We start from the raw sequence: 21,053 nt of genomic DNA, 5'->3' as shown, positions 1-21,053 counted from the left end.
AATCTCACGAAGTCTATAGGTACAGATGTTTCCCGGAAGCAATCCACAAACTCATACGAAGGTGAAAACCTCACGAAAGCTTAGTTTCTTACTCCCACTTAAAGATGTGACCAACGGTCATGCAAATGCAATGTGTGCGAATAAAATAACCAACATATGCAACAAACACATGAATAGGGATTTTTATTTTTACATCTTTTTAAATTTTAGCATCAAGACAGAAAGTAATCAATTTTCGGCTTGACTCTCTTATTTGTCCCCAGCGGAGTCGCCAAGCTGTCGAAACCATTTTTGACGAGGTTTGTAAAAATGGGGTTCGACTTAAAAATGAAAATAGGAGTCGCCACCAACCTTTTTAGGTGCGATTGGAGCACCTTATAAAAACATTTTGGTCTACGAAAATTTGAGAAAACAGGTTCGGGAGTCGGTTACGTGTGAGGAAGGGTTAGCACCCTCACAACGCCCAAAATTGGTACCAAATTAAATTGCTTTCTATCTTTAATGCTAAAATTTGAAAATACCTGAAAATATGATCTCTTTTGAAATTAGAACAGTTCAAGTTTAAAACCGAGATTCCTTTGTTCAAAAGAATATGAATATCACATCCAGCATGATTGGACACGATATTCTAAAACTTTTGTAACTAAAATCATCTCGTAATTTATAAAATCGTTTAGAAGGGTATTTTAGACATTTAGACAAACGGGGAATCGTAACCCAGCATGTTAGAGCACTATTTCTCGAGTTCCTAAATACGAAAAAAAAAACATTGCCTCATTCTTTGAAACACGCTTTTTATATTATATTTTAAAGCGATGATGCAAACAAGATGTCATATTTCAAGATATCGAAATTAAGGCATTACAATACATGCTTTAATACAAATATAACGTAAAAGATAACATAACATATGTCTACCTTTCATGTGAATAAACATAAATAACATACATTTACATACATGAATATTTTGTGCAAAATACTACGTAGAAAACAATGCATATAATATAAAATATAATAATGTTTCATGCAAATGTAATAACAACGAAAATAATTTATTTTCATGCAAATATGTAAAACAACTAATAATAAAAAGATATTTAACAATTCATGAGATGAAATTAACATGCTAAATAATATTAAGTAAATGCAAAATAAATTATGAACGTACATATAAATCTAAATGAAGATAATAAATAGATACAAATAAAAGTGAGGTATAAAAGAGTATTTAAAATAACATATAAATAATAAAGGAGAAATAAAAACTTAGTATAATCAATTAATAAAATTTACTATATAATTATAACATATATTTATAAACATAATATTATATTTAATAGAAACAAAATTTTGTAATAAATTTAGAATATAATATGCATACTAAATATTTAATAAAACATGATATTTAATTTATAATTTACAAATTTACAAATTATACATAATAATATAAATTATAAATATATATGTATTAAAATGTAAAATAATAGAATATATGATATAAAAGTATAAGGTACTAATATAGATAAAACAATGAAGTTTAAATATTTAAGTAATAACATATAAAGTCATAACATTTAAGAATAATTTATAAATTTTAAAATTGTATATAATATAATAAAATATAAATAAAATAAAATAAAATAAAATAATATATAGCATTTAATAATACAAAATAATATATGTTAAAATATAATATAATATACAACAAAATAATATAACCAATAATATTATAAAATAATAATATAATAATTAATATAGTAAAATATAGTAATAAATAATATATAAAATTATAAATAATATATAATATATATAATATAATAAATTATGTATAAAATATAAAATATAAAATAAATAAGAATTTTATACTTATATAAATTTTATATAATAAACATATTCGAAATAAATAAATTATATATATAAAAAATAATAAAATGGAAAAAGGATTAAAATAAGAATTAAACAAATCTTTTGGGCTAATTAGAAAATAACAAAAAAAAGTTTTGGACTAATTTGAGCGTGCATTGACAGTCGAGGGACTCCCTGGGAAAATTTCCCTATTCGCTAAAATGGCACCGTTTCAAGAAGTCCGTTTAAGTGGCCTTGGGATCAAATTGAAATGTAAACTAAATCAATGGGCCAAATTAGAAATAAAAACGAATCTAATTAAAAATTAAAAAAAATATGGAAGGACTAAAGGGAAAATATCCCAATAGTTAAAAACACGCGAATCCTAAGGCGGGTATGGGTCGGATTTCGGGTCGGCTTCTGGGTTATACACCTAAACGATGCCGTTTACACTTATTATTTTAAGCCAAAACGACGTCGTTTTGGTAATGTTATATAAACTGATTTTTGACCCCAAAATCATTTGTAACCCTGAATTTTAAAAAAAAACTCTGAAAATTCTCTCAACCTCTCCTCTCCTAGCCCGAAATCCGGCCACCAGCCCGTCGACGGACCACCGTACGCGCCTCCACACGCGCTGCTGTACACGGTGCCCAGAGGCCAAAAACCTCTGTTTTTGCACTCAAAAGGTAGATCTCTTTCCCCTCATTATTTTAGTCATCTCTTTTCCTTTAAAAAAAGTTGTTCTGTGTATATATATATATATATATAAACAGAAACGAAAAATATAAAGAATATTACCTTCAAAAATATCTTTTATTGCTTTTCTCTCTTTTTTTTTTTTGCGTCCCCCCCACCCGTTTACAGGTTTAAAAATAAGGTTTTATAGCCCTTGTAATTTGTACAATTTTAGAAAGAAATCTTTCTTTCTATATTTGCTTCATTCTTTGCTGTGATTTCTTTCCTTTTGTTTGCAGGTAACCCCGAAGATTTTGCTCGAGCCCTGATCTTCGCGCACTGATGGAGCCAGTGTTGACGACTCTTGGCGTGATTCATGCGCCGATGGTGGCGCACTGTCTGATGGCAGCGTTGGGAAGTCACGGCGCGCTTGGTGGCGACGATCGGGCCATTGAATCTGAAAGGTCATGTTGCTTAGAGTGCCCGAAGTTTCCAGAACCTTATTGCGGCACTGATGACCTCAGGAAACCCTAGGGTTTCCTAAGTCTGCTGGCTAATTGGGCCTTTCGGGTTAGGCTACTATTTGGGCAGGATTAAAATGTGGGCTTCTGGTGTAGTTGGGTCTAGGGTTTGCTGAGTACGGGTTTGGTTAGTAGGCTATGGTAAATGGATGTAATTGGGCTCCGGGTGTTGGTTTAAATTTTGGGCCTGGACTGTTTAAAATATGGACATTTTATTGATTGATTTTATTTTTATGGCCCGGGCAAAATATGGGTTCTTCAGTTTGTATTTTCTTGTGATGTAAATTTAATTTAGTCCATATTATTTGTTGTTCGAATTTTATATTTTTGTGTATTAGTATTCTAGAATGTTTGTATTTTCTTGTATCTATAAATTTAATTTGTTGCATATTATTTTTTTGAATTATATATTTGTTTTATTAAATATTTTGAAGTATTTATCCAAACAAATAATTATTTTAGAAAAATTAATTTTCTTTTGAAAACAAAATAATTACAAACTAAAGTAAATATCTATAGAAAAAATTTGTCGTGATCCTAGCGACGTCCTCGGTGCTGAAGTGTAACGGTCTGGTTGCCTCCGTCGGCAAAGTCATGCACCTTGCTGAGGCATTTCATAGTTGCTCGGTCTGGCCTCTGGTGTACTTAGGAAAGTTGTATAATTGTATACAAAATCATCGGGAGTTAAGGGGTATTGCGTGACCGGAGGTGCCGATGGAAAAATATCCTCAATAGTAGGTGTACGGGCTTGCCAATGAAGCTCCAAGTGGTATGAGGATGATCCAGAGTGTGTCAAATGTTGAAGCTTGGGGTCGTCACCAAATATATCCTTGAACGATGGAGGAAATTGAGGCTCGAGCTCTGGGTGGTATGATGACGAGCTAGATGCTTTATATTGGGGCTCGAGATTAGGTTTAGAGGCAAAATCAGTATTAGTGTTCCCAATGGTAGAACTTGGTTACGGCACGGTCGTGTGTTCGTCCGTCGCCATCAGTTAGATTTTGGTCTTCTGAGAGCAGCATAAAACGACCTTGGAATATGAAGGGCTTCCCGTTTGCCATATACCATTCTACGTGTAATGACCCAAATTTTACAATTATTAGAAAAGTGCATTTTCGGGTCTCCGTTTCTGAAAAATGGATTCATAAATATTTATTAAAAATATTTACGAACTTAATTTAGTAGTTAATTAAAGTTTAATGAAGTGAATTGGCTTAAATTAAGGATAATTGGATAAAATGATTAACTTGAATATAGTGTGAAAGTTTAATTATAGAATAAAGAAAATTGAAGGGACTAAATAAGTAAATAAGCCAAAGTGAATGCTAAGTGTGTGATAAAAATAAAATACATGTGTAATAAATATTATACATACATTTGTAATACATGTATGTATTTACTTATTATTTAAGTAAATATTATTATATAAATATTATTTTATATTGATTAAATAAATAAATAAAATTATGACAAGTGTATAGTGATAAATGAATACATATATATTAATAAATATACACATGTATAAATAATAAATATTATAATAGTTTAATAAGAAAAGAAATAAAGAAAGAAAAGAACATGAAACGAAACAGAGAAGAATAGGGGAGAAAGAAAGGAAAGAAAGAAAGAAAGGGCGAAAAAGGAAAATTGGAATTTTGAAGCTTTAAACTTTAATAGGTAAGTCAATCAAGCCCTTTTTACTTAATTTTGATGTTTTAGAAGCTTTGGAATAAGGTTTTGATGAAATTAAGTTGATGTTTTGAAAGTTATTAAATTTCTAGATATTGGTCATGTTGAATAAATTGGAGAATTAGGGGTTAAATTGATAGAATTTCAAGTTAGAAGTGAAATAAGGATTGAATGGTAAAGTAAATCATAAGTTTTGAATAGTAGGGACTAAATTGAAAGAATTTTGAAATTTTGGTTTTATAGTGGAATTAGAGAGTTGAAATAAGTCTAAAGTGGAAATTGAATGAAAATATTGGGTTAAATGTGAAGAATAAAAGTTAGTCTCGGTTTAGGGACTAAATTGGAATTTAGACGAAAGTTGAATAAAAATTGAAATATTCAATATGAAAATTGAATGGTAATGTATTGATATTATTTAATTAATTTTCGTAGCTAGCATTGTGCCAAAAAATCTCGGCTAGGCAAGGAAAAGACAAAGCCGGCAAGGGATAGCTCGGAAATTACGGTTTGTATTTCTACAATCCGAACTTAATATTTAATTATTGAATTTATTACTTAATATGTATAGAAAGTGCTTTAAGATCAATTTTTGAATTAGAATAGATATCGGTTAGAATTGAAAAGTGAAATTATTTATTTATTGTTGAATTTTGATTGAATATTATTATTGAAAATTTAATAGTGAACAAGAAGTATAAGTGAGACATATGAATTAAAAACCCTATTAACAGTATCGGACTAAGTCGGATATAGTTGGCATGCCATAGGATTGGAAGTGTTCAGAGATATTTTGACTTTGTGTCGATGAGACACTATAACTGTGCCTTCTTCATTCGCTCGAATCGTTCAAGAGGTACTCCGTACCTTCTTTATTCTTGTTTGGATTTGTTTTGATGAGGTACTCTGTGTACCGCTACTATTACTATTACTGTTATCGTTACGGTGTATTCCGGCTCCGGCCGATGAAACATTGTATGCTATCCTAGTGTGTGGCTTGGATCCGTGTATCCGTCCAGCTCCTAGTCATGTTAATAGGGGAAAATAAAGGTACTAAATAATTGATCTCTTGAATATTTGATTCTTCAATTCTCGATTATTACTAATGACTGGCTGATACTGAATAATAAAGATCAATTGATTGCTATTGAATGATAATGATAAATTGATTGACATTAAAATGTACTAGCTGTTACTGAAATGGATAAGTACAGAATACTAATTGAAATGTGATAGTTGAATGTTATTTCATGTTATTGAATAGTGAACTGAATAATGATTGAAACATATGAATTAAGTATCCCTGAATTAGATATGAATGGGAAATATTATTGTTCAAGTAATAAATGAATTTATTTGGAAAGCCAATCGAAATAATAGATGATAAGAATTGAATGAGTTATAAAGAATTTACCTATGAAATGAATAATTGAATATTTATGATCAATATATGTTTTAAGTGTATGTTATATTATTAAGTGTTTGGATTATAGAAATACCACTGAGTTCATATTTAGCATACGATTTGTTTCCGTGCGCAGGTTAGGTTAAGGTTAGACCGTTGAATCAGCATCTTAGGTCGATCCTGAACTAAAAAAGGTAAAGCATGTTAATTGTTGATAATGACATGTACCTAGGATGTCTTAAGTGTGTTATTTTGCATTGTGATTGTAATAGTGAAATACATAAATTGATTATTGATAATGATACATGATAAGTGTTTTAAGTCAAGTATTGGATAATATATAAAATGTGTTTGGATTGGTTTAGTATTGGTATTTGCATTGGTTAGGGTTTGAAATTTGCAGGGTTTGCATTGGTTTAGTATTGGTATTTGCATTGGTTAAGGTTTGAAATTTGCAGGGTTAGCTAGTAAAGTGTGAAAGGCTTATTATTGAGTCCACACAGCCTGGCACACGGGCGTGTGACTAGACCGTGTGAGACACATGGCTTGCACACGGGCATGTTGTTAGGCCGTGTGTCCCCTGCACCTAAAATGCTACAAAACAGATTGCCACACGGGCTGGGCACACAGGCGTGTATCTTGGCCGTGTGAAATTAGTTTGTTCATGAGAAATAAGTTAGTATTGTACACAGGTAAAAGACACGGGCGTGTCCGGGCCGTGTAAGCCACACGGTGTGGCCACACAGGCGTGTCACATAAGCCACACGAGCGTGTCCAATAAGCCACACGGGCGTGTGGTACTGTTCATTAAAGGAAAATTTTAAGAATTTTATGAAAAATTTTATAAGCTTCCGATTGAGTCCCGATTTGGTTCTAACATACATTTTAAGTCTCAAAAGCCCATTAAAGAAACATTAAGATATATTTTATGAATTGAATTGTATTTTCTTTCTTTATTAATCATAATCGAACTGTAATGACCAGTAATACTCCGTAATCTTGTTCAGACTACGGGATAGGGTTAAGGGGTGTTGCACTACGTACTCGCGCGTAAGAAAGAACCTTCCCAGGGAAGGCGCCTCGAATGTCGATTATTCCACAGAAATATGTACGGTTCATGTTTTTCTACCCAATTTATTGTGTTCCAACCCAAACCCTTTTTGTCCATTCCGTGGACTTCTTTGATGTTTATCCATTTTATCACTTTGGTCCTTGTTTTTTTTTGGATCACTTTGTCCATCAATCTTCAAAATTTAATCAAGTTACCTTTTGTTGGACAAAAAAACTTATTGAACTATTAAAATTTTAATCACATTAACTTAACTCCCTCCATGAAGTCTATGTGTATTTTATTGTTGATGTGGGTAGTTTTTTTTTAAAAGCAATTTATTAATAATTTTTAAATTTGTTGATTTTTAAATATTATATATATTTTTTGAAATTTTTATGAAGTAGAAGTGTATTACTATGCAAGATCTTGCCGTTGAAATTTTAACAATTCAATAACAATTCAATCAACTTTTCCATCCAACACAAAGCAATTTGACTAAATTTTAAAATTTGAGGGCTAAACAGGGCAAAACTAGAATTTTTTTTGAAGGATTAAAACCAAATTATAAAATTTTTGAGAGATCAAAATGTAATTTTAAAATTTTGAGAGATCAAAATGTAATTTTATCTTATATTAGTTTATAATTACATCAATTTTTAAAAGATGAAATACAAGTTTTTCATATTTTGGAAGGCTAAAATACAATTTTACTAATGATTAACTTATCATAATATTATTATTTCCAAATAAACTAAATTAAAAGAAAAATCACTTTTAAGGAAGGCGAAGAGTGTCACTCTCGATGTCACATCGAAAGCCAGAATACAAACATCCAAACATCTCAAAAATAAGAGAAGAGTAGAGCTTTAGTTAAAAGAATTTTTTGATGATGTGGATCTTCAATTTTTCTCGAAAAAGAGGGGAAAAGCATACTAAACCATCATACCCTTTAGAGAGGCAAAAGATTGAGAGATGAACTACTGGGTTTGTGATGTTTTCTAGAACAAGATGAAGATTGAAGAACAAGATGAACATATAAACAATGATAGAAAATGAATGAGAGAGAAAATGAACATATAAACAATGATTGAAAATGAACATATAAAATTTTTATTTGTTACTATTGAATTTTTTTTATAACTAATTAAAATTAGATTTCATCATGGGTCGGGTCGGGTCGGATTCAAGTCAAATCCCAACAGAATTTTAAGTTTGTCTTTTAGATTTGTGCTCGGCCTGACTTGAAAAATGAGACTAAAATTTTGCCCTAACTTTTACCCAGGTTATTGATACTAAACTCAAACCCAATCCACATTAAAATTTTCATGTTTAGAAGCCATTTTCATCACCACACAAAATAAGGATGAGCAAAACTAATTTCGATTCAAAAAAATCGAAAAAATCGAATTTTGAGTTAATTGAATCGAGTTATTCGAGTCAAATCAAACAAGTAATTCAAGTTTTGAGTTTAAATCGAGTTGAATTTACAATTTGGATAATTCAAATACTTTGAATAATTAGAATAGAAATTTGGTGCAAATACTCATTTGGTCCCTGTCAATTTTGAAAATGAGCAAATTAATTTTCTCAACAAAATTATAGAAAAAATTCAAAATAATTTTAAAATTCAAAATATTTATAAAATTTCAAAATTTATCTTTTAAAAAGTTATAATATGTTAAAATTCTAAAGAATATATAAAAAATTTAAAATTTTAAAATTTTTCTAAAATAATAATTTTGGAATTTAAATAAGTTAATTAATGATTCAAATTTATCATACTAAAGGTTTTCAAATATATATATTTTCAATTTATGTGGTTCAACATGGAATTAGTTATACAATAACATGATTTAATTTAACATCTTTAATTTTTAATTCTACTCAAATAATTTTACTCGATTCGATTTAAATTTTTTTTAAATCGAATTAGAATTATAAAATTATACTTGTCAATTCAATTAACTCAATAACTTTTCACCAAATTTAATTTAATTCGATTCAATACTCAACACGAACCCCAAAATAAACCAACAAAACATGGAACATATTCATGTGTAGAATCTACTTCTCTTGACTTTAAACAATCGATAAATGGGCTACATTTTTCCCAACAATTGATTGGAAAAGTTAACAACTCTACCAGGATTAATTTATGGGTTGTTGTTCTGAAACATTTTAACTCGAAAAGAGGGTGAAAATTAGGGAATGAAGAAATATTCAACTCTGCAACTTTCAATATAGGAAGTCAGTAGGAAAGAGAGTTTTCCCAATCCACAAAATGACGAAAATAAAAAGAAAAAAGCTCGAATTTCTTACCAGATGCTAAATGTGAGATATCCTGATAAAAATAAAAATAAAAGCCCCCATTAAATCTGCAGAATTTATGTTGTATTGCTATCTATAGCTTTCAGTGTCCCCAAGTAAAAATTCCTTACGGATAAATGCTAATTTTGGTGAAGAATATCAGTGAGTGATGGAGAATCAATTCAAGTTTGCCACCAACCTATGTCTATCAGTTAAGAATCTTCTCAGCAACTATTGTTTCTTCAAGAATTTGACTACACTGTTCTAACATTGATTTTCGTATTTAATAGGTCGAGAAGTTGCTTTGCTTTGGGCTCAAGCTCTTCTTTGTAAGCAGGGTCAAGAGCATATCTGTTTTCCGATGAGTTGGTGGTCGGTGGAGGCAGGGAAGCCACACTGGGTGTGTGCCCAGTGGTGGCAATTTGATTTATTTTTTGCCTATACTTATTTTTCAGGTGTATATATTTCGCCAAACCTTCTTACTTTTCGAGTGAGCTTTTAGGTTTAGGCGAGTAGCTCGATTTATGATTAGGTCTACTTGAAATGAATAGTTAATTTTTAAAAAAAGATTATGACAGTTGAATTATTAAATTATAACTTGTATAAAGAAAATATGAAATGGTGATTGTAATAATGTAAAACCCGAACAGCCAACAGAACTTGAACCCAAACCACATCTAGGGTGATGAACACCCTTAACCATCAGATCATAATATAAGATTAAAAATAACCGCTTAAATTTTACATTAGATACATTCTTTAAAAATAACCACTTAAAAAATGGTGACACAAGGATGCTGCTGCCTACTGAAAGTGGGTTACATATATATTTTAAGGGATAATTGCTTCATAAAAACTTCCTAACTTATTATTATTTTAAGGTAGTTCTATTTTTTAAAATAATCATCTTAAAATATTTTTTATATGAATAAGTGCTGACCAACCAAACGTGCAATGGGTGGTGTGTGACTGTGACTACCTTAAAAAAGCTTTTCTCATTTGTATGTCTTTAAAATATTTACACTTTTCTGAGGTTTTTTAAAATAAATTTATTAATTTATTCAATAAAACGTAATTATACAATTTAGTAAAAATAAAATAAACATTGGTCGTTAATTGAGTTTGTAAATAATTTTAGTAAATATTTATAAAGTTATTATATAAGTGAATTGAATTTTGATATGTAATTTTATGGAATTAGTGATTAACTACGGTACAAGGATTAAATCGTAAAAAGTAATTGCTATTGTTTTTTATTAACTAAAATGCTTAAATAATAATGTTTCAAAGTTTAAAGTGGCAATTAGCCATCTTTGTTATAACAGTGGACGGTTAGGGCATATTTTTAATTGATAAATATGTGAAATAATGTTAAATTGTTTCTATTTAATTTGCTTAAATACCTCTAAAATATAAGGTTTCTTTGACAAAACCCAAAATACTAAAAGATATGTTTTCATGACATTGTCCTAACTTGTAATAATGGTAACTGGCAATGGTTACTGATTTGTTCATTTACCTTGGGATGGCTTTTCTAGTTTAACTGAAAGCCTTGCAAAAGTTCTGATGCTGTTGATACCAAGTTCTCGGATGTGTTGTGAACTCTATTAGTTTTCTGTTGATCTCTGTATATTTGAAGAATTCTCACACAAAAAATTACCTTAGATGAGTTCTTGAAAACTCAAATCTCTAGATTTTATATTCTTTTGGTTAGGACATATGAGAGAGAACACTATTGTGGAATCTGGGAAAGAGATTATTTCTTTTTTCGCACTGGTGACCAGTCCAAGGATATAGTCCTCGCTCTTGCTACAAACTGTCCAGGTGATCTTGATTCTGCTATGGCCGATCGTATTGATGAAGTATTGGAATTCCCTTTGCCTGGGGAAGATGAACGTTTCAAACTGCAAAATCTGTACATAGACAAGTACAGAGCTGAGGCTGGCTCGAGAAAACCTGGTGTGCTGCAGAATAATTTCAAAAAGCAGCAGCAGCAGCTTGAAATCAAGGGACTGAGTAATGATATCTTAAGAGAAGCTGTTTCTAAAACTGAATGATTTTCAGGAACGGAAATAGCCAAACTAATGGCTAGTGTACAAGCAGCCGTTTATGGGAGTGAGAATTGTGTGCTTGAGCAGATTCTATTTCGTAAAGTGGTGGATTAAAAGGTTGTAGAACATCAACAGAGAAGAAAACTGGCTATTGGCGATGGAGGTCGGGTATGAATTTTTTTTTTTAAAAAATTTGTTCACTGAATTTTGCACTCAAGTGGCAAATTTTGGCAATGATCGGTAGTTTAGCTAATTGATTAAAAAGAACAATTTTTTTAAAATCGATATTGTAATTAATTAGTTTCAAACTATATATTTTATTATTTATTGTGTAGAGGCCTAAATTTGCCCAGCCCAATAAATTAAAATCAAACCTAAATTCTACCTAATTCACAAATTCAATTACAAAATAAAACCCAAAACTAAGCCCAAATAATAAAAACCCTAGCCCAATATAACTTAAGTTTATTTTTTTTTAAAAAAAAAAAGACAAAACCTTAGCCACCTTAACTCCCACTTGCACCTCTTCCACCACCTTGTCTCCCACTTGCACTTACTCCACTACCTTGCCTCCCACTTACACCTACTCCACCACCTTATCTCCCACTTGTACCTACACTATCAAATGGAGAAGAGACATAAAATTATAAAAAGAATGTATGTAAAATGGCTATAAAAGCCAAACCAAGAAGGGAGAGGAAACAATTGTATTTTTGAAAGAAAAAATTTTGGATACAAAAAAAAACATTGTATTTTCACATAGAGATCAAAAATCCAAAGCAAAAAAAAAAAAGTTGATTTGAATTTCTTGTATTCCCTTTGTTCATTTTTCATTTTGTTATTTCATTTTATTTTATTTATTATATATATATATATATATAATTTAATTGAATTACTTATTTGAATTCCCTTGCAAACATGTTTATATTTTTCCTTTAAATCTATTTATGTATACCATTTGTTTCCCAATTTTAAATCATACTTTGTTTATTTCAAACACTTGCCTATATTACTTTTTTATATATACAATGTTTATATTAAGTTTTATGCTTTATGTATCTTGTTAATTGTTGGTAAGTAAATCTCGTTTCAAATTATTTTGTATAATTATTGATTTATATTATATAGTATGTCATTCGTATATTCTTTTGTATATTCTTACATGGTTGCATTTATATAATTCATTTATGTTACAACTTGCTAATATGTACATTATTCGTTTTAAAATTTTATATAGGTACACATTACTATTGCTATGCACATAATATATATATATACATACATTTTTTGAATCTTGGTTTTAAATTATTTTGCATAACACTAACTTTAAATTTTCTCTTATAATACGTATTTTGAAGCTCATTTATATGTTAAACTTTATATACTTTATGTATTATTTATTTTATTTTTTATTTATTTTACGATCTATTGTAATTTTTTACATGTATTATCTATTTATGTATATATATAAAATTTAGCTACTTTTAAATTGATCATTTCAAGTTTATTTGTTTTAATATTTTTATTACCTTTTAAAATATTTTTCTTAAAATAGATTTTATTTAACCATTAGTTAGAAACGTTAAATAGTGTATGTGGTAAGATTATTATCTTTGGGCATGTTTTGATTTTCGTGTTTGTACTTTTCAAAAATTCGTATAATATATTATTGATATATGTTATCCATATTTGTTACTTTGTTTTGCATCCTCATGTATTATATTATGATTGAGATTGCCAACCTATTTGCCTGAAATTATTCATTTCATTTTCTTTGCTTCAAATGAATCAAATAAATACGTTGCAAGTCTGTTTCCATAATCACTTCCCTTTACAAAAAATTAAAAAAAAAAATTTCAAAGCGAGGTAATATTTCGTGTTTGGTAATTCGAGAATCATGCCCTATCATATTGGGTTGTGATTTCTCGTTTATTCAAAACAACCGAATATTCCTTTAGGTTTTCACTCGTGTTTATTAAAAACCTTCCAAAACGAAGACAATACTCGGTGTTTGATAATTTGGGAATCGTGCCCTAATGTGTTGGGTTGTGATTTCTCGTTTTTTTAAACAATCGAAGATTCCTTCGAAGTTTCACTGATGTTTTCTAAAAACCCTTTAAAAACAAAGGCGATATTCGACGTTTGACGATTCGGGAAATAGTACCCTATCGTGCTGGGCTGCAATTTCCCACTTGCTCAAAACAATCGAATATCTCTCCGGGATTTCACTTGTATCTTCCAAGGTGAGGCAATGGTCAATGTTTGGAAATTCGAGGAATCGTGCCCTACTGTGCTGGGTATCGATTTTTCGTTGGACCAAATAGTTGGGCATCCTTTTGTTATTTTCGAATTACAAATTTTCGAACATCAAAATAAGAAGATTTTTGGCAATGGACTCGGGTTATTCAAATGTTATTACCAAGAACCACATTTCAAAAACATTTTTAATTTTAGACAAAAGGACAGTATTTAATCGATTTGGTACCAATTTTGGGTGTAATGAGGGTACTAATCCTTCCTCATACGAAACCGACTCCCGAGCCTATTTTTTTCATATTTTCGTAGACCAAAATCATTGTTTTAGTAAACCAATATGTTTTATTAAAACAACCCAAATTTCTAGGTGATCAGATCACACCTAAATAAGAAAAGATTGGTGGCGACTCCGTTTTCGCTTTTCAATAAAAGTCGATCCATCATTTTTAAATTTTTTTTAAAAAAATGATTTCGACACATTGTATATTATCTCTAATTATTATCAATTTATTTGGAATTCGTACTATTATCGGGAAGATTCAAATTAACTGACATGAAAAGAGAAATTCGTAGTGGCACTACTATGTGCACTCATCAGTCCAGAAATTACATTAGAAACAAGATGACACATTTAAAGCATAGTCACCAAGTGCTGCTTGAAATTCAAAAACTCCCATATAGCGGAAGTCGATCCCCTGATCAACAATCGAAAGGACTAGAAAAAGGAGAGGATGATCTGTGAAATATACATAGAGTTGGGCTAAAACTAATATACGTTGAGTGTTGACTCGGTTATCTTCTTAGAATTGCAAATTGCTACGACATTTGAGTTGGTAATTTGACCATCGTTTTGGGTCGGTAACCTTCACTCATTTATTTCTCGTTTCTCATCTTGCACCTGCAAATCCACCAAAACACGGGCCTACCAAAAACAATTAAAAGTACATAATATTTAAACACAGTCTAAGTTCTTAATGCAATGATAAAAATACTAATGAAATATCCTAAAATGCAACTAAATGTACCTAAATAGAAACAATTAGCTAGGTTTAGGTTATATAGTGGAGGAAAGTAGTACAAAAGAGACCCAAGACATAACTAATAAGTAAAACTCTAGAAAAGATTCAAGTACCTGAAATTGTAGATTAAAATAGTGAAAATAAGAGATCTCGTTAGGTTATGTCAAATCGAGAAAATATGAAACTGAATAATAAAAGTGGTCGACAATAATTTTGCATACAATATTATTATTAAAATAATGAAATAAAAGGAGGATCTTAAATAAATCTATTGAGAAATATAGATATGGAATAGATTGGTCAAAATAGAAAGACACAACTCAAATTTGTGGAGTTTTTAGACCAGCAGTTCAAGTATCTAAATGTATAAAGCCAGTGAGAGTACAAATAAAATAGTTTTGCAAAACAAAATAAAAATATTTTTTTAATATATATTTTTGTTAAGTCATGGCATTGATTATGAAAAGATATAACATTTCTTTGTGGTGGATGCAATAACCTTTAGATATATTATTAAACTGACAGCTCATAAAATATTTAACTTGCATCTAGTGGTTGTTGTTACAACCTTTTATGAATCATTATATTATAAAATTTATATTGAAATCCTTGAAAGATGTAGAATGAAAAAAAGTATATTGAAATTATTGAGAAATTGCTCATTTATATGTGTTATAGCCCAATTTTGCCCCATAACCCATTTACATCAAAACCCAACAGTAGCCTAAACACCAAAACCCAAAATAAGAAACAAACAAAAAACCCTAAATCTAACCCTAGCCACCTCCCCACTTACCTCTGCCACCACCCACCGCCACTCCCCTGTCAGTCACCTGCTCCATCACTTGCACCTGTAAAATTAGAAGAGAAGCGATAGCAAACAAGTAGCAAAATCGGGCTATAAAAGCCCCAAAATTGTAAACTAAAAGGACCTTTGTTTTGAACCTTTTCTCGAATATATAAAAAGAGAACAAAAAAGAAAGATTCAAGAACAGATCCAACACCAAGAACAGAGAAAAAAAAACATCAACAATCGCAAGAAGTAAAAGAAACCCCAAAGAAGAAATCAAAATCGAAAATCGAAAGGTGCTTTTTTTAAAAAAAATTTCGAATCTTTTTTTCTTTTCTTTTATTTTCTTTTCTACATACATATACATATATTATATTATTTAACTAAAAAAACAAGTTTTACCTTTTCCGGCCACCGTGGACGGTGGTCGGAGACGGTGGAGACGCCGTGGTGGACGGCGGTGGGTTACCGGAGTTGCTGACCGGACCATTGAACCTGCAGAGAAAAAAAAAAGAAGGGAATGGAGGTTTTTTTAAAAAAGGCAAAGGAAAGAATGAATTTTTTAAAAAAAAATCTGACTTATCTTGTAGCACCCCAAACCCGGCCCAGAAGTTATGGCCGGATCCGGCATGCCAAACGTAAAAAAAATTCCATTCTAAGTCCAGAAAATCGTACTTGATGTTCAAAAGATTAATTCATTAAAGGTTAAAGTGAATGGAAGTCATGCACCGGTAGGAAACCGGAAAAGAGGTGGTGAGTCCATCGGATCGCTTAAGTACCAAGCTCCTTCGGATCCAATCCTAGACATGCATACCGCCATTGCCACACTTTAACGTCATGGATATTTCTAGGAAACCGATTTGATTAAGTCATTTTAGGAAAAGTGATTAATTCGGAAAATACTTTCATTGCGGAAGCTTTGCTTGTTGTCATGTTATTTTGAAATCAACTGTTGTTTTTGAAAACGCCCCTAAAGCTATCCAATTTCAACAGTTAAAATAAGTATTACCTATCTTAGTAATACATATTAAAACCATCAAAATAAATAAGCGGCCTTATTACATTTAAAAGCCCAAAACCTCAAACGTAATTAAAATGATTTCAGTTCACCGAAGAAAATCAAACTTTCGAGCGGTGGCCACTCCGAATTCCTCACGGCTCCAAGCCCACTATGGTTGGGGATTACTGCGTGGATGAAAATAAAATGGGTGAGTTTGGGAAACTCGATGTGTAAAATAACCCAACCATAGCCTATATCAGCTCAACCCACGAAACATAATAAGTTGGCCTTAGCCGAGCAATTGAATAAAGCCCATAGGCCCATAATGAGTAAGCAGATATTACATGTTTATGCAGAAACCCAACCATATCCAACCGTATACACCCCCGTACCAACCTTACACTGTGTGGGGAGACAACTCGACCCACCCATCCGCTACACACCACAGAATTTGCAGCATGGCTGCCAGAACAGATAATGTGACAGAGTCACCAGATACAGATAATCGTGGCAGAGCCACCAGAACAGATATATGTGGCAGAGCCACCAGATCATATATTTGTGGCATAGCCACCAGAACGCTTCCTCCATAATATAACCCATGTCCCCATGCAACAAATATATAATCATGGCATCCATCATACAGAATCAGATCGCTATGCTTTTCAGTCAAAATTAACCCTACGGGTATAACGATAATTTTCCACCTAGGGATATAATAGTAATTTTCCATACATAGGGGTATTATAGTAATGTAGCTACTTTCAGGGTTTTCATGCATATCCTAACTATTTACGTACTATCAGAACACTTACCGCGCATACTTACCGAATTGGGCCCGTTGGCCCATGAACCCGATCTTTGGCCCATTAAGCCCAAATTATCAAAATGTACGAAATCGCGCGTACTGCAGTTTATTACTTTAGGTTACCAAATATACAAACCCAACTATTTTACGAGCATTCGCACACTCGCAAATTCCCAAAATACCGACTTTTCGGCATTTCGGCTTTTCGACTTTTGCCAATCTAGTCTACGAGAGGGTGTCAGTTACACACCTGTTTGCGACGATATGCTGACGAGATCCACACACGAACTGCCTACAATTGGATTACTAACTCGTTAATCTAACTATTCAAATACAAACTACGTATTAACCTCTTACAATATTCGGCCAACCACACCTACAGATCATAGTAAGCTTATAAGAAAACAATAAGCAACTCATTAACAAATTTTTGTCAATGTTTACCACATAATCATAATTTCACTGCAAGCTGTCTTCCTGAGCAATAGTCACTAAATTATTTATAACTAGAGCTACGAAACTCCAAATCAAGTGCCGTTAATTTTCCCTGAAAATAGACTCATACATCTTCTATCCATAAAATTTTCAGAATTTTTGGTTTAGCCAATCAATACCAGATTTTTCTCAAAGTTTCCCATGTTTCACTGTTTGACTAATCTGACCACTCTTCATTACGAATCAAATTTCTCATTGTACAGAATTCAAAATATGTTCTTGTTTATTTCATTAGAAACTAGACTCAATAAGATTTAATTACATAATTTATTCAGCTTCCAATTCATCTCCCACAATTTATGGTGATTTTCCAAAGTCACGTTACTGCTGCTGTCCCAAGCAGATTTATTACCAAATCACTCTTTCACACATACCTTGCATGCATGTTATTTAAACATGTATATCACCAATCAATCATCACATATCTATGATTTTACTTAAGAATAATCTCCATTTCATCATTTAAAAGCACAACATGTTAGCTGATTTTTCCCTTTAACATCTAAGGCACATGCATGCTCATTTGTTTGGCTCAACTTCACCTATCTTCCATTTTTCATCAAAAGAACATGAAACAACAACCATTTCCTTCATTTTAATTCATGACTAAATGCTCACAACACAACCAAAAACCAAAATATGCTTCAAGAGTTAAGGTAGAATCAAGAAGAACTCATGAACCTCAAAATAGAAACAATGTACCAAGAACTTACCTTCAATTTTCCTCCTCCTAATGACCGAATACTCAAGAGCTTTCTCCTCTCCTTTTTCTTATCTAACTTTTAGCTATGATGAACAAAGATGGACAAAACTTTGTTCTTTTCACCCCTTTTTCTTTTAATAAAACTTCATATTTCATCCATTTAATTCTTTAATACAAAAGACATGAAATTCTTATCATGAAACATTTACCTAACCCATTATCATGAAACATTTACCTAACCCATTATCATGGAACATTTACCTAACCTATTATCATGGAACATTTACCTAACCTATTATCAATTTGTATCAATTTGTACCATAAATTATGGATATCAAGTGCACATTTTGTCTACAACAATATGATGGCTGGCCACTTCATGTAAAATGGGAGGTTTGTCATGCAAATCCTCCTATTTTGCACTCCTATTTATTTGGCCACTTCAATTTAGCCTATAGCATTTTCAAACATTTTCACATAGGTCCTATTTCATAATTTCACTCCCTTTTTCTTATGGAACAAAAAAATTAACTAAAATTACCGGGTTCTATCTTAAGCTTGGGCCTTCTAGAGGCCCACTAACATAATTAAACCTATGCCAACATTCACAGGATTCCCGAAAATTGGGGCGTTACATATCTAGACCCCTAAAACGACGTCGTTTTGGGGTTGGCCTTAAACACCCAAAACGACGTCGTTTTGACTTAACCCGACCCGATCCGACCCGCTCCACTAAGGATCCGCGTGTTTTTTTGACAGAAGGGCTATTTGCGCATTTGGCCCTTCCTCATTTTTTTGCTTTTAAATTCCTTTTTTTTTACTTTTAATTTATGCCCAGAAATTTTATTTCTCTTCCAAGTTAGTCCCTTTGAAGCTGCGCATTTTGGGATAAGGGGTTATTACCCATTTTAGTCCTTCCTGGTTACTTGTGCATACGAATTAATCCCCTCCTATTTTATTTATTGTGGATTTGCCCCAAAATTTTGTTTTCAGATTCAATTATGTCCTTTTTATTACTTTTGGTTGTTTATTTACATTATTTATATTATTATATTTGCACTCATATTTAATTCTAATGCCATTATTATTATCACTTCTATTATTATTATTATTATTATTATTATTATTATTATTATTATTATTATTATATTTTACTATCATTATTATTTTTTCATATGAATATACATTATTGTTTATGTTATTACTATTATTGTTACTATATTTTTATTCCCTCTATTATGTGTTACTAATGTATTATTATTACTAGTTATTATTATTTCTAATATTATTATATATATAATATCGTGTATGTTTTATTATATATGTATGTATATATATATAGTATTATTTTAATTACTTTATTTTAATATTACTATTGTATTATATTTACGCTTTATATTTCATCATTATTTCTAGTATTATTATTATTATTAACATTAGTGCATATTGTATTATATGTATGTATATGTATATTTTTTGTATATGTTATGTACATATGTGTAGAAGCCCAAATTGCCCGGGCCCGATTATATCAAAACCCAACCAAACCTCTAAACCCACTAAAACCCTTAACCTATGACTCATTTACATCTACCCAAACCCATTACAAAACCCAAATATTAAACCCAATTCAAAAGCCCATTAAGCCCTCCCAAAAAAAACCTAACCAAAAAAAAAAAAAGAAGAAGAAAAAAGAAAAAACCTAACCCAAAAAAAAAAAAACTAAGAAACCCTAGCCACCTAGCCACTTTCCCACTTGCCCCATTTTTCCTCCCATTTTTGATATCCATTGTCTACCACCAGCACCTACAAAATAGAAAAAGAAATAATAGAAAATCATGTAAAAGATGGCTATAAAAAGCTATTCAAAATCATGTAAGGAGGGGGGATTTTTACAAAGATTGAAAAAGGAGACAAACACAAAAATCCCTTTAAATTTTGAACACAAAATAAACATCAATAAAAAGGTTGCATCTTTTTCTTTTTTCCTCTTCTTTCGAATCTTTTTTTTTCTTTTTTTTTTGTGTTGTTGTTTTTTCTTTCTTTATATATACATATATTGTAAAAAAAAATTTACCTTGTCCGGCCACCGTGGGCGGTGGCCGGCGGCGACCGACGATTGACCGGTGACCGCCCCCCCTTGGCCGGATTTCCTTTCCCCCCTCCCTTCTCTCTTCTTTCCCCCTTCTTTTTTTTAGGTATTTTATATATATTATGTATATATTTTTTAATGCCATTAGTTATATATTTCTTATGTATATATTCTTAAATACTATTATATATACATATATATATTTTAAATACCATATTGTGTATATATTATTATTACAAATTATTACTATTGCTAGTATTATTATAACTATTATTATATTAGTGTATATTTTATGTACATATGTATATATATATATATATATATATATATTTGTACATATCATTAT

At 30.9% G+C, this 21,053-nt stretch overlaps 2 long non-coding RNA genes across 2 annotated transcripts; one reads left to right on the top strand and one right to left on the bottom strand.

The window, feature by feature from the left end:
- Positions 1 to 2,367: 2,367 nt before the first annotated feature.
- Positions 2,368 to 3,361, top strand: LOC108461541 (uncharacterized). Its single transcript, XR_001867782.2, has 2 exons — positions 2,368 to 2,534; positions 2,823 to 3,361. It is a non-coding gene; the product is annotated as an uncharacterized LOC108461541 (long non-coding RNA).
- Positions 3,362 to 17,186: 13,825 nt separating this feature from the next.
- LOC128286428 (uncharacterized) lies at positions 17,187 to 18,756 on the bottom strand. Its single transcript, XR_008276986.1, has 2 exons — positions 18,626 to 18,756; positions 17,187 to 17,709 (listed from the first exon to the last, which is right to left on the bottom strand). It is a non-coding gene; the product is annotated as an uncharacterized LOC128286428 (long non-coding RNA).
- Between the last annotated feature and the right edge of the window lie 2,297 nt (positions 18,757 to 21,053).

Source organism: Gossypium arboreum, chromosome 13 (genome assembly GCF_025698485.1).
Source record: "Gossypium arboreum isolate Shixiya-1 chromosome 13, ASM2569848v2, whole genome shotgun sequence".
In the NCBI taxonomy this organism is placed as follows: domain Eukaryota; kingdom Viridiplantae; phylum Streptophyta; class Magnoliopsida; order Malvales; family Malvaceae; genus Gossypium; species Gossypium arboreum.
Note: the sequence above shows the minus strand (reverse complement) of the source record. Positions and strands in the feature narration are given on the sequence as shown.